We start from the raw sequence: 13,361 nt of genomic DNA on the forward strand, positions 1-13,361 counted from the left end.
TCGTGGGGAGCAAGTTTGGGGTGGTTCTGGGTGACCTCAACCTGCACTGGAATGATAAAAAGAGCTCATCAATACAAAGCTTGAACAAGCTATTACATTCCAACAACCCTACCCAGCACTGCTTAGAAGAAACTCATAATAAAGGGGCAACCCTGGATGCCATCATCGCCCAACATGAGGCAATCACAATAGACCACATCCTACCGGTCGACTGGTCGACCACCACTTAATCTTATTCCTTATCACACAACCGATCATGTGCCAATCTCCCATCCAAGACCCCCCCACAGGGACAAGAAACCTAACACAGATCAACATAGTTGACTTAGAAGAAAAATAAGCACCCTCCTGCCCATCTCCCCAGACGGTCTCTCCACAACAGAACTCACATCCCACTACAATAGAACTACGTCCTCCATCTTAGACCAACTAGCCCCCCTGAAACTGAAAAAATCCAGGAACATCCCCTCCTGATCCTAGTTCAACAAGGACAATAACAACGAAAGGAGGCAACTTAGAGCTACAGAACGTCTATGGAGAAATAATCCCTCCTCTAGCCTGTGCGAGAAACTCAAAACAGCAAGAAGAAAGTACAAAAACATATCAACAATGAAAAAAACTAATTTTCTGCACCACTCTTGCCAACGCGAAAAACAGGCCAAAAGAGCTCTTTAACATCATCAAGCAACAAACTTCCAAGACCTCTGCAACCCCAGTCCAGGCCTCCAAAGACCTGTGTGACAACTTCGCCAACTTCTTCAATGACAAAATCATCAAGATTGAGCTATCACTTGACATCAACCTCGATCCCTCCTGCAAAAACTTAGCCACAACACTTGAGACCACCCCCTTTTCTGAATTATTTACAGAGCAGCGTTAGGCTACGCTAAGTGGCTTAACGCTGCCTTGTAAAATATACCAAGCCCCTACCTACGTTGGAAAAAGTTATGTTCCCGTAGTGATAGGGGCTTGTAAATGTGGCCCTTAATATTCTGACTACTTAACCCCTTAGTTTCTGAGCGTTTTCCACCCTCTATCTGGAGGCCTTTTTTGATATTTGGAGCACTTTGCGCTTAGGCCTTCATTACTGTTTTATTTTTTTTACAAAAGGTATACAGGACAATCGTGTGTGCTTTTCACCGACATCTTGGGGATTCTAAGGGTTGTGGATTCCCCTAGAAAGTTATACGTCCATAATAAATACTTTGTGTTACACGTGAAAGGAGATAAAGTAAACAGTGCAAGGAATATCCTGGTTGATCAAAATTGATCCAATATTGAATGAGAGTTGGCACCAGGGACATATTTCCTCGAATAATCCATTCATATTATATTAAAGAGAGAGCGCAAACCTTTGAGGCGGGTAATCTCAGGAACCACAGCACCAATCACAACACCCAATAGAGCGTTGGAAAGGGCAGTTGCAGCAGAAGGACATAGGCTATGCAGACGCCCACCATATACATTTAAAAACGTAAAAGAACCGTGCCAGCAAAGTAGTCCCTTGTGGGCATGTCTGCGTTGTGCTGTGGGCTTGAGCTGGGGAGCGTGACAAATTCTGGGGGCGTGTGGTATGTTCCGCCCTTTGGGCTGGACTGTTCCCATGAGGCACAGGGTCATGGCTGATTTGCATATGGCCATGTCTGAACTGGGGTGGATGGATTTAGACCCAGATCTCTGTACTGGGGTGAATGTATGACATTGTTCTGCATTCTGTCCATCAACTGTTGTTTTTGCATTTGTCACCCCGATTGTAATGGGTATGCTCAGACGTGAGTCCCATGCTCTCCACTCCACTGGAGTCAAGCTATCTGTGTTGGAGACGGTTGATAGTCAGAAATTGGTCCTAGAATGCTTGAGTCCGTGGTTCTGTACATTCCTGCTCCGGGTGTTCACCCTGCTCTCTTTAAATACCCCTGCATCCCATAATCAAAACCCACCCTTATTCCTTAAAATACCCCAACACACTTAAACACTAACCCATCTCAACCCTATAAATATACCCTGTACCCCAAAACCCAAATCTATACCTAAATCCTAAAAATACCCCTGTACCCTAAAAAACAAACCTATCCCTGAACCCTAAAATACCCTTGTACCCCAAAACCCAAACCTAGCCCTGAACCCTTAAAACAGACCTGTACCCCAAAACCCAAACCTACCCCTGAACCATATAAATAACCCTGTACCCCAAAACCCAAACCTAGCCCTGAACCCTAAAAATACCCCTGTACTCCAAAACCCAAACCTAGCCCTGAAACCTTAAAATACCCCTGTACCCCAAAACCCAAAACTACCCCTGAACCCTAAAAATACCTCTATACCCTAAAACCCAAACCTAGCCCTGAACCCTAAAAATACGCCTGTGCCCCAAAACCCATACCTATCCCTAAACGCTAAAACTACCCCTGTACCCCATAACCCAAAACTATATCTGAACCCTTAAAATACCCAAACACCCCAAAACATATACCTCAGTACCCCAAAACATATACCCCTATACCTATACTTACCTTATCCAAACATTAAAAAAAAACATGCTTTTACCATTCATGCATTTACAACGAATTTCGTTGTAAATGTATGCGTGGTAAAAACATATAAAATGTAATGCCTGGGGTGTGGCCAAGATGGCGGAGTGAGGAGAGGCTTTCTCCCGGAGCTCCCGACCCAGCCCGGGCCCTGAGCCTTTTGTATAGCTTGTTCTCCCCCCCATCGGTGTGAAACAAGGTGGGGAAGGTGCGGGAACGGTTCTGGCTGTACCAGAGCCATGCTCTAGCCTCGGAGTGATTGGGATCCGGCCCGGAACACTGAGCAACGCAGAGACCAGACGCGAAGAGAAATGGCGTCCTAGCTGCGGCTGTCCTGAGCTCCTTCCCTGAAGCATGTAGAAGCCGGTGGTGGTACGGCGGAGGGCAGCGGGCGCCACACTGGGTGCCAGGACGGGACCTGCGACCTGGAGAGGGGACGGGCTGCTCGCAGAGACGACGCGCCCCTAGCTGCTGATCCCTATTGAAATTGAGACCGCGGCTGCGGCCTAGCTGATCGGAGGCCCGCGAGCCGGAAGGGCGGGGTCACTGGACGCATAAGCAGCGACGGTGTTGCAGCGACGAGACGGGAACCGGGACCCTCAAGCTGCTGTGGAGGAGTCCGCGTCTGGCCGACTGGTGACTGATTTTGAGCCGGGCGGGGAGACGCCCATAGCTGGTACCCTCACTGGAGGGGGGACAATGGCCTACAGGAGCACTCAGAGGCGCCATTTTGGCTTTCGGTGATGGTGAAGAGTCGGACGGCGAAGAGTTGAGCCCGTGAGAACTACGTCGGGGATAATCGGTTCACCGCAGCTCACTTGGCAGTAACCGAGGAACGAGCCAGACCAGAGGACCCGGTTTGCGCGGCTGGGGTCGATTCTTTGCCCCTGGTTGTGGCGAGGCCGAAGGTGACAGCGCCCAGCCGTTGTAGTCGCCCCCTGGACACGGAGGGTCCCGGAGAGGCGTCCTGCGACACGAGGCGGAGCCTTTCTAGCCAGACGAGGCAAGTGGAGTCGCTACCCCAGTGCCCCGGTGCCCAGCTGATGAGGTGCCAGTTCTTGGCAGGCCGGCATAGAAGACAAGATGACAAGTCAGAAGGGCAATAAACGGAACGACCGTACGCTCCCCGAGATGCTTGGAAGGTCTCAAACCAGGGGTGACCGGAGCCAACCGTCCCCGAACCCAGCAAGTGGCTCCAATGCTACAGGCGGCAGTGAACCCCCAGTCACTCGGTCCTTTCTGGAGTCGCTTTTTAGGACGCTGAGAGACGACTTTCAGGCGCTGAAGCTAGAGGTGGCCGGTGAAGTCCGCGAGATCCGGAGAGAAGTCGACGGCCTTGGCGAGAGAGTGGTCACGGTGGAAAGTTCCGCTCAGAGGCAGGACGAGGAGATCACGCAACTACAACAGGAGGTGCTGCGTTTTAGGGACCAACAGATGGACCTCCAGGCCCACAACGAAGACTTGGAGAACCGTTCTAGGCGGAATAACTTCAGGGTCCGGGGTGTACCATCCACGGAAGAGGGGACAGATGTGGCGGAATATCTGAGGGAGCTCTTCAGGGACATCTTGGGCGAAGCAGCAGACTTTCCGGTACGAATTGACAGAGCTCATCGAGTGGGGCCTCGTAGACGTGCCTCAGGCCCACCACCGGATATCCTTGCGTTTCTCCCTGACTTTCCACTGAAAGAAAGAATCATGGCGGAGGCCAGGAAAAAACCCTCGCTGACGTTTAGAGGACACCCTGTGGCCTTGTATCAAGATCTGTCCGTCATCACCCTCCAGAAAAGGAAGGCGTTTAAAATCGCAACGGACTTCTTGAAACAACATGAAACGCCGTACTCCTGGGGTCACCCTTTCAGGCTTATTTTCCGTTGGAACGGTGTGCTACATCAATTGAGGTCCCTACAGGACACGTGCGAGGTGTTGGGGATCACTGCGGAAGAGGAGGCCTCCGCCACACCTCGCAGGAGACGCACCTCCGGGGACGGCTGGCACAGAGTCTCGAGACGCAGAACATCAGCGGCATCCCAACGTCCGAGTTCGCCTACCATCAGGGCTGAAATGGCGAGTGCCATTCAGGAAGCCTCCAGAGACATAGTGGTGCACGACGGAGTCGCACTAACAGTGTAAGACTGCTCCGGGGGGAGAACGACTTTGAATTTCTGTTTTTGCCGGCTTAGAGCCATGATGGGCTGGGGGGAGGGCAGAGGGGGGAAGGGTGTGGCTGGACGTCCACTACGATAAGTTACTACGGACTTGTCCGGATAGGACATGGCTGGGACAATTCTTTGGAAGAAGTTGGGGGTTTTGGGGGTTTGGGGGAGGGAAGGAAGGGGGGGGAGTTGGGGGACCGAACAGGGGGTGGGAGGAAGGGGAGTTGGGGAGTTGGGGGAAGAGGGGGTCAGGAGTTGGGTAGGGGAGGGGAGAGTACAGTCTGTTCAGTGTTCTTGATCTTTTCACGATGGCCTGATGGGGAGACATGGGCAGTTGAGGCTCATAGGCCCCCCGACACACAGGACCCACTGCATGTCACATTCTGTCTTGATTCTGGATGGCAACTCTTAAGGTAGTAACCCTTAATGTTAAGGGACTTAATAACCCTGCCAAAAGAAGGGCGATTCTGTCCCTGCTAGAGAACACACATTTGTCTTTTACAGGAGACTCATTTGCTTGCACGAGATTGCCATAGGTTAAGATCACGCAAATTTCCCACACAGCTTTTTTCTTCGTCTAGCACTAAGACGGCGGGGGTGGCAATCTTAGTGTCGAGCTCCTTTAGAGGGGAGGTCCTCCACAAGTTTGCGGAACAAAAAGGGAGACTATTAGCACAAAAGTTCAAATTGGGGGCTTTGACATTTACCATTGGTTCGATTTACTGCCCGAATGAGCGTCAGGATAGCTTCTTTCAGTCGGCATTGGTAGACATACCAGCATCTCAGGACAGGCACATTATTTTGGGTGGGGATTTAAATATGGTGGCAGACTCCACTATAGATAGGTCGGCACAGCGCTCACCACAGACAGGGGAAATGTCACAAGCAGTTAAATCCCAACTAGTGGACCTGGATCTAGTTTAGTTTAGTTTATGGCATTTGTTAAGCACTTGGTTGCACAGAGAACAGTGCGTCCCCGCGCTGACAACCCTACCCATAACTCTTCGGCCAAGCTCAAGAGGCTGGACACAGGGGCAAGGGTACACTATGCTGAGTTTAACCTGGGAAAAAGAAAGGTTTTCAGCCTCTGTCTGAACCTGGTTTCAGAGGGCTCCATCCTCAGTTCGATAGGTAGGTTATTCCAGTTGTTGCTGGCATGGTGTCTGAAAGAGCGTCCTCCCATCCTTGCTCTATGTATCCGAGGCACCACTAATTGCATGCTACCCAACGACCTCAAAGGACGTGAAGGGCGATATACTGGAAGCAAGTCCTGGAGATATGGAGGTGCTTTTTTGTGAGCTATACGGTGGGTGATGCACATGGTTTTGAAATTGATTCTTTCCTTTATTGGGAGCCAATGAAGGGTGCGTAATGCATGTTTCCCAGAGGCTCTCCTAGGGAGGTTGAGGACCAGCCTAGCTGCAGCGTTCTGTACGCGTTGAAGCTGTGTTAGGCCCTTTTTACTAAGTCCACATAGGAGGGAGTTCCCATAATCTAACTGGGAGGTGACCAAGGCGTGTACCATGGTTTTTCTGGAGCTAGGGGGCAATAGGTCCAGGATTTTCCTTAGGACCTTCAGAAGTCCGTAGCATTTTCCCGCAACCTTACCCACCTGATTGGAGTAAGCAAGATTAGAGTCCAGAAGAAAGCCAAGGTTCTTAACTGTGTCCACTGGGACACAGTGGACCTGGATCTTCATGACCTTTGGTGCCACCTGCATCCCACAGACCGAGATTACTCCTTTTACTCTCACGCACACAAAACCTACGCGAGGCTGGATCACCTCATAGTTACCGGTCCGGTACGTGACTTAGCTACGACATCGGAGGTGGGGGTCTTATCTCTATCGAATCACGCACCGGTCTCAGGGAGCTTCTCTCTGCCGGTCGACCGGGCCCCCCGGGGGGTCTGGCGCCTCAGGGACGCTCTGTTACACAGGAAGTCTGTGGTGGAGAAGGTTACGGAGGTGATCAGGGACTTCCAGGCGCATAATGATAACGCAGATACCTCGGCGGCGACGCAATGGGCCGCTCTTAAAGCAGTGGTCAGAGGGGAATTTATTGCGATCTCCTCAGCGGAAAACAGGGACCGGAGGCAGAAGCGGGACGAGCTCACCCAAAAAGTAAGGGAATTGGAGGAAGTGCACCGCCGTACGGGGGCCCCCAGGATTTGGAAACAGCTGAAAGCAGCGAGAAAGCTCCTGTCGTCACTGGACATGGACAGGGCAGAATACGCTGCACTTCGACTGAAACACGCTTATTACACGGGGGGGACAGGTGTGGTCGCCTACTGGCGAATAAGCTCAGGGTGGCCAATGAACGTCATCGGGTAAAGGAAATTGCGACTGAGAATGGCGGACTAGTTACGGGGGACAGCCAGATAGCCGAGGCCTTCCGCCGATTCTATGCGGACTTGTACACCGGGGAGGATCTGCGGGATCAGGAGTCGGAGGACTACCTGGACTCGGTCACACTCCCGTCCCTAGAACCATCACAAACGGAATATCTCGAAAGAGAGATACAGGTCGAGGAAGTGGTCGCTGCCATCTCCAGGCTTAAACATGGGAAAGCCCCCGGCCCGGACGGCTACACGGCGCTCTTCTACAGGACGTTCAGTGACAAGTTGGCCCCCGTACTAACCAAATTGTTTAATTCATTCTCTGAGCCGGGGGCAATCCCTCCGGACCTCCTACAGGCCTCGATCTCAGTTATCCCTAAACCAGGGAAAGATCGGACCCAATGCGGCTCGTACCGCCCGATTTCCCTTTTGAATGTGGACTTGAAACTGTACACAGGTATTCTGGCGGCGCGATTAGCACCTCACTTGCCGGGCCTGGTGGAACCGGACCAGGCTGGCTTTGTCCCCGGAAGGCAGACGGTGGACAACACCAAGAGAGTGGTGCACGTTCTGGAGAAGGCCTCCCGGATTCCGGGAGAAAGGATGCTCCTTTCGGTGGATGCCGAAAAGGCGTTTGATCGCGTGCACTGGCCCTATCTAGAACGGGTTATGACGAGGATGGGGATAGGTGAGAAATATCAGACCCTGGTCTTTAATTGTTACAGGTTCCCGTCGGAGGTGGTGCGGGTGAATGGCTGTGGCTCTCGGAGGTTTGGCATAGAGCGTGGTACCAGACATGGCTGCCCCCTGTCCCCGCTCCTTTTCGCTTTATATATGGAGCCACTCGCTCAGAGGCTCCGACAGAATCCGGACGCTACCGGAGTGAAGATGGGGGGATATGTCCACACAGTCAGCCTCTATGCGGACGATGTGATCTTGACCTTGGAGGAACCGAGACGCGCACTGCCCGCATGTATCAGTGAGTTGGAGGCTTTCTCGCGGGTGGCTGACTTCAAAATGAACATGGGCAAATCGACAGCACTGGATATTTCCCTGACTCCCGCAACACGGCGAGAGTTGCAGGACCTTTTCCCCATGCATTGGTCGGCTCACCAGGTCCAGTATTTGGGCATACTGTTGGCACCCACGCTGCAGGCCATGGTGACAGCCAATTATACGGCTTTGACTAGGAAGATTAAAGAGGAATTGGGGAGATGGGGCAAAGGGTTGATATCGTGGCTAGGGAGCGTGGCAGCGGTTAAAATGACTGCCCTCCCTCAGATACTGTACCTATTCCGGGCCCTGCCGCTACACCCGCCTAAGGGCTGGTTTCAGCAGACGCAATCAACCCTATCCCGTTTTATTTGGCAAGGCCGCAAACCACGGATGAGGAGAGTTCTCTCCATGCTGGCCCCGGAGTCTGGGGGGGCTGGGAATCCCAGACCTACGCAAGTATTTTCAAGCGGCGCAGCTCCGATATCTGGTTGAATGGAGCCGATGGGAGTCGGACAAGCATTGGTTATTTCAAGATCAGGCTGTAGCGGGTCGCCCTTTACAAGAGGTGCCCTTTTTGTGCAGGGCTCATCGCCCTCCGAATCTTTACGCGTCTTTTGTAACAAGGGTCCCGCTGAGGGTGTGGAACACTACTAGCACGGCACACGAGCTTACCACATTCCCCTCCCCGTTTACTCCTATTGCAGACAACCCGGACTTTACACCAGGGGTTGCCCAGGGGGCTTTCGCGCACTGGCGGGCTGCTGGATGTAGGTCACTTTTCCACGTGTACGGGCCGGACGGAGTTCTCCCTTTCCAAGCGCTTAGGGAGGAGTATGGTTTGGCTGAGACAGACAGGATGCGCTACTGGCAGGTGTGACACTGGGCTTTGCAACCGCAAGTACGTGAGCTGGCAGATAGTAAACTATTGCCGTACGAGAGGTGGCTAGTGACGCGTACTTCGGATGCTAAACTCATCACAGATCTATATAAATTACTGCAGCCCTCCCCCTCACACTTTCATAATCCAGGTAGGGAACGCTGGAACAGGGAGCTGGGAAGAACGTTGAGCCATAAAGAGTGGGACCAGATCTCATATCGCGCACGACACTCTGCATATCATGTAGGACTTACTGAAACTTTCACTAAATTGTCTACGTATTGGTACTACACCCCGGAGCGGTTACACGAGATGGACAGGCATATCGATAATACTTGCTGGCGAGGATGTGGGCACCCGGACACATTGACACACGTCCTGTGGGAGTGCCCAGTATTGAGCCTTTATTGGAAAGAGGTGCTAGATGAGGTTGATACTCGATTTGAAATAGAGTTGTCCCGCTTCCCGGCATATGTCCTGTTGGGCTTGCCTAACGGGCTGATGTATCCATTGAAATCCCGTAGGGGCAGACAAATTGCAATAGCATTGGGCTCCGCCGTTCAGAATATCCTAATCCATTGGCGGACCACCACTGTTCCATCTATCACGGGCTGGTTGCATAGGCTGTGGCACGTTCTGGGTATGGAAAAACTGTCACTGATGATGGCCGGGGAGGTGGAGCAATTTGGGGAGTTGTGGCAGCCCTTCCACGCATTGCTGGCTACCGAATTCAGGGAGCTGACCTGTCCGAGGTACTTGAGGCTCTTGAGATTGACACCACCGCTAGATTTCACTGCACAATAATCATGGGTTGGATAAGGTTTGGGGGTAGTGGGGGGGGGGGGCTAAACACAGTAGGTTTGGCTAAAGACAGGACACTGGACGGGGGTGTTGGGGAACAAGAGGGGGGTGGGAGGAGTTGGGGGGAACTGTTTCTTTTAAAAAGGGGAGGGCACGGACACTTTCTTCTACCTCAGGGTGTTATTGAATGTAATGTTGATGGACGAGGAGCCCACACAGCCTCTATTGCTCTTGCGGGACATGTAGCATTTACTTGAAGATGGGCTCCCGGGACTGCAGCACAATGCCATTGCTTGAATGTTATTCCTTTTGTTCTGTGTACCCTTTCAATAAAATACTTTAAACATAAAATGTAATGCCCTGCGTTATAATGGCATTGCGGAGTCATGGTACTTTCATAATGAAAGTATGCGGAGTGATGGTCTGCGGAAAGAAAGTTGCGGAATAATGGGTGTTTACCCTCCCCCGGTAGGTACATTGGTGGCACGGCGGCCCACATCTCCAGCAACATACTCATATTTTTTCATCACCGATTTGAAAAATGCACAGGTCTCTCTCATTGATGGCCAGCACCGACATACACTTTTAAACACACCTCCCGCCACAAGTTCTAGAATTGCGAACTTTAGAGCTGGGGAGCATTGTTCGAATCGCGGCATCAGGTCAACATCCTGTGATTCCAGGCAAATTGCTTTGTCTCCCCGTGCCTACCACAAATGAATGTGTTCTTCTGTAATGTAAATCGTGCTCATGCCATGTTGTCGAAATCGCGCTATATAATATTGCAAGGAAAAATAAAGTAAGGAAACTCGAGTTCATACACTACTGAATGCGCACTCCTAAGTGCATCAGCAGTGCACTGTGAATCGGAGCGTTTCACAGGCCTGTCACAGATAAGAAATGCTATCAAAACGAAATCCTACAAAACAATATACTACTGGCTGGCAGCAATTCATACCCGGACAACATCGGGACGGGTTTGTAGTCCATACTAAGGGGTATATTTACAAGAACTTAATGCCGCCGTAGCGCCAATATTTCGATGTTAGGGCAGCTTTTTTTTATCACCGTATTTACAAGTTGCCGCTAACTGTAGTTAGCAGTACTTTTCCAGCGTAAACATTAATTTTCAAGATTGCCACTTCTGTTAGTGGGAACCTAACAAAAACGAGAAGCAAGGTGGCCGTTCCCATGCAAAAACTGCCACTAATCCCACTTCGCGATATTTAAATTCCCATCTGGCGATAACCCCCAAAACTGCTGCTAAGTCAAATTAGAGGAAGTTTTTTAAAACCAACAAACAGCTGGTCTTAAAATTGGTCAAAACACTTGGGTCCACATATAAGATTTTTGGGTCCTGGACTGCACTGCAAGGAATATTTCTGTGCTACCCGGCACTGAAACAAAAGGTCAAGGATGTGCCCTATGAATAAAATAGGGCGCGTTCCTGGGCCCCATTTATTAAAAGTGTTGCATCCCTGTGACCAAACAGTGTTGCTACACCTTTCACTGTGCCCTCCTTGTGACAACCTGGATGTGCCGTATTCAATGTATGGCGCTCAATGTTGCAATCAATGACAGATATGTCTGGAATTCTGACATATCTGTCAGCGTTAAAGTCACGCATTGCTGCAGTAGTTTTGCAAGCATGACGCAACTCCAACAATGCATAGGGCCAGCCTATCCCTATGGCACTGCGTCACCCTTACGCCTGCCATGAAGTGAAATTAAATGAAATTCTTTATTGTATAGGTAATAAAAACCATTACAATGTTACATACTATATTGGTTAAAAAGAAAAGAAATATGTACTTGTTAAAAATGAAAAAGAAAAACTGCTTCAAATATTCAGGTTAAGACACTATTGATAAAGAGAAAGAACATTGGCTATTCTGTGAGTCCAAATAATTCTTATGCTCGCTCAAAACTGATAAAAATACAGGTTAAAGAATTCCAAGAGTTCTAATTTGTGTGATCTATTCTTTTGTTTTCAAAATTATTAACATACTTGATTACTCTACAAATAAATTGAGGGTCCACTGAGTCCAGCATTTGTAGGATCGCTGACCGATTGCACCCCTTTGGGCCTAATGTTCTCCAGCCTGGTTGGTCCGCGTTTGTGGGTAATTTTCCCATTCGTAGGTTTAGGTATTTGTGTTTGTAGTCCGATGGAAAGGCAAGCTCGAAATAGGGTGAAGGGGCCAGCTTTTAGTAAGAACGTAATACCATCCATGCATGTGATCGATGTCTCAGAGTTGTCTTATCAACGTTCAAGGAATGCATGTTGGCTGCCTTTTTCGTTATCTTCTTAAATGAGGATAAAGGTACCTTCCTACCCCACAATGATGCCAGCTCTGTGATATCAAGGGAAGATTTTAGGTACTTCGCATACTTGGACTTAGGGTTGTTTTGGATGGCTTCCCATATTGCAGAGTTGATGTCGGTTTCGCGGTTCAACCAGATGCCGTACCAAAATTTGACTGTCTCATAATTTTTGTGCAATGTTTGTAACTGCAAGCCAAATTCGAGCTGTACCTGCGCGGAAGAAGCATCACATGATACTCTAAATATGCGTTTGTACACTCTTATTTGGATTTTATCTAAGAGTGAAGCACTCCTTCCGCAATGTAACACGCTACCATAGGCTATTGTTGGAATTAGTTTAGTTTTAATAACTGTTAAAAGGGGAGTGAACAGGGGGCCTTTTAACTGTTTTGATAAGATACTGAATGCATGTAGTAGGGCAGATCCTTTCTTCTCTACGGTGTCAAACTGTGTGCGAAAGGTAAACCGTCTGTCTAAAAGTATCCCCAGGTACTTGTAGCTTTCTACTCCTTCCAGTTTCTTGTTCTTAATGATAAAATTTGAATGTTTTATTCGGCTCTGGGTTATTATCATGACTTTGTTTTCTTAATGTTTATTTCCAGGATATTATGTTCATTGTGTAATCCTCCAGTTCCTGCATGAGTCGTTGCAGTCCGATTTTAGTATGACTGAGAAGTACAACGTCATCGGCATAGGAAAGATGTGTGCGGGGCAATGTTCCTAGCCGAGGAGGATGTGCGTTGACCCCATCTAGCCTTGATGACAAATCAGCCATGATTAGATTAAACAAATGAGGGGCCAAGACACAGCCTAGCTTTAGTCCTGCGCACGTACTGATTTTCTGTGTAAGCCGATGACCGTTGTCAATCTTTGCCTGCATCCAGGTATTGGTGTATAATTCCATTATGGATTTAAGATCGCATTTGGAAGACCCTGCTGCTTTAGTTTGGCCCAGAGTAACTGTCGACATACGCGGTCAAAGGCCGCCTTGAAATCCACGAAACATAGTTGTAGAGTTTGATGATTTTGCAGGCTTTTCTCTGCGATCAGGCTTATTGCTATGGCATTTACCAGAGTACCTGTGCCGCGGCGAAACCCGGACTGATTCACTGGAATTTTTTTGTTGTCATCTGACCATGTTGTAAGGTCAGCCAATATCAATGAGGCATAGTATTTGGCCTCGGCATCAATGAGCGCTATTAGGCGATAATTAGCAGGAATTTTCCGATCACCACTTTTATATATTGGGTTGATGACTGCCCCTCTCCAGCTTTCTGGGATCCGACTGGTGTTGTGTATTGTCCGGAATAGTTTGGTAAAGGTGCTTGCCCAATTGTGGGG

Source organism: Lissotriton vulgaris, chromosome 1_2 (assembly GCF_964263255.1).
Source record: "Lissotriton vulgaris chromosome 1_2, aLisVul1.2, whole genome shotgun sequence".
NCBI lineage: Eukaryota > Metazoa > Chordata > Amphibia > Caudata > Salamandridae > Lissotriton > Lissotriton vulgaris.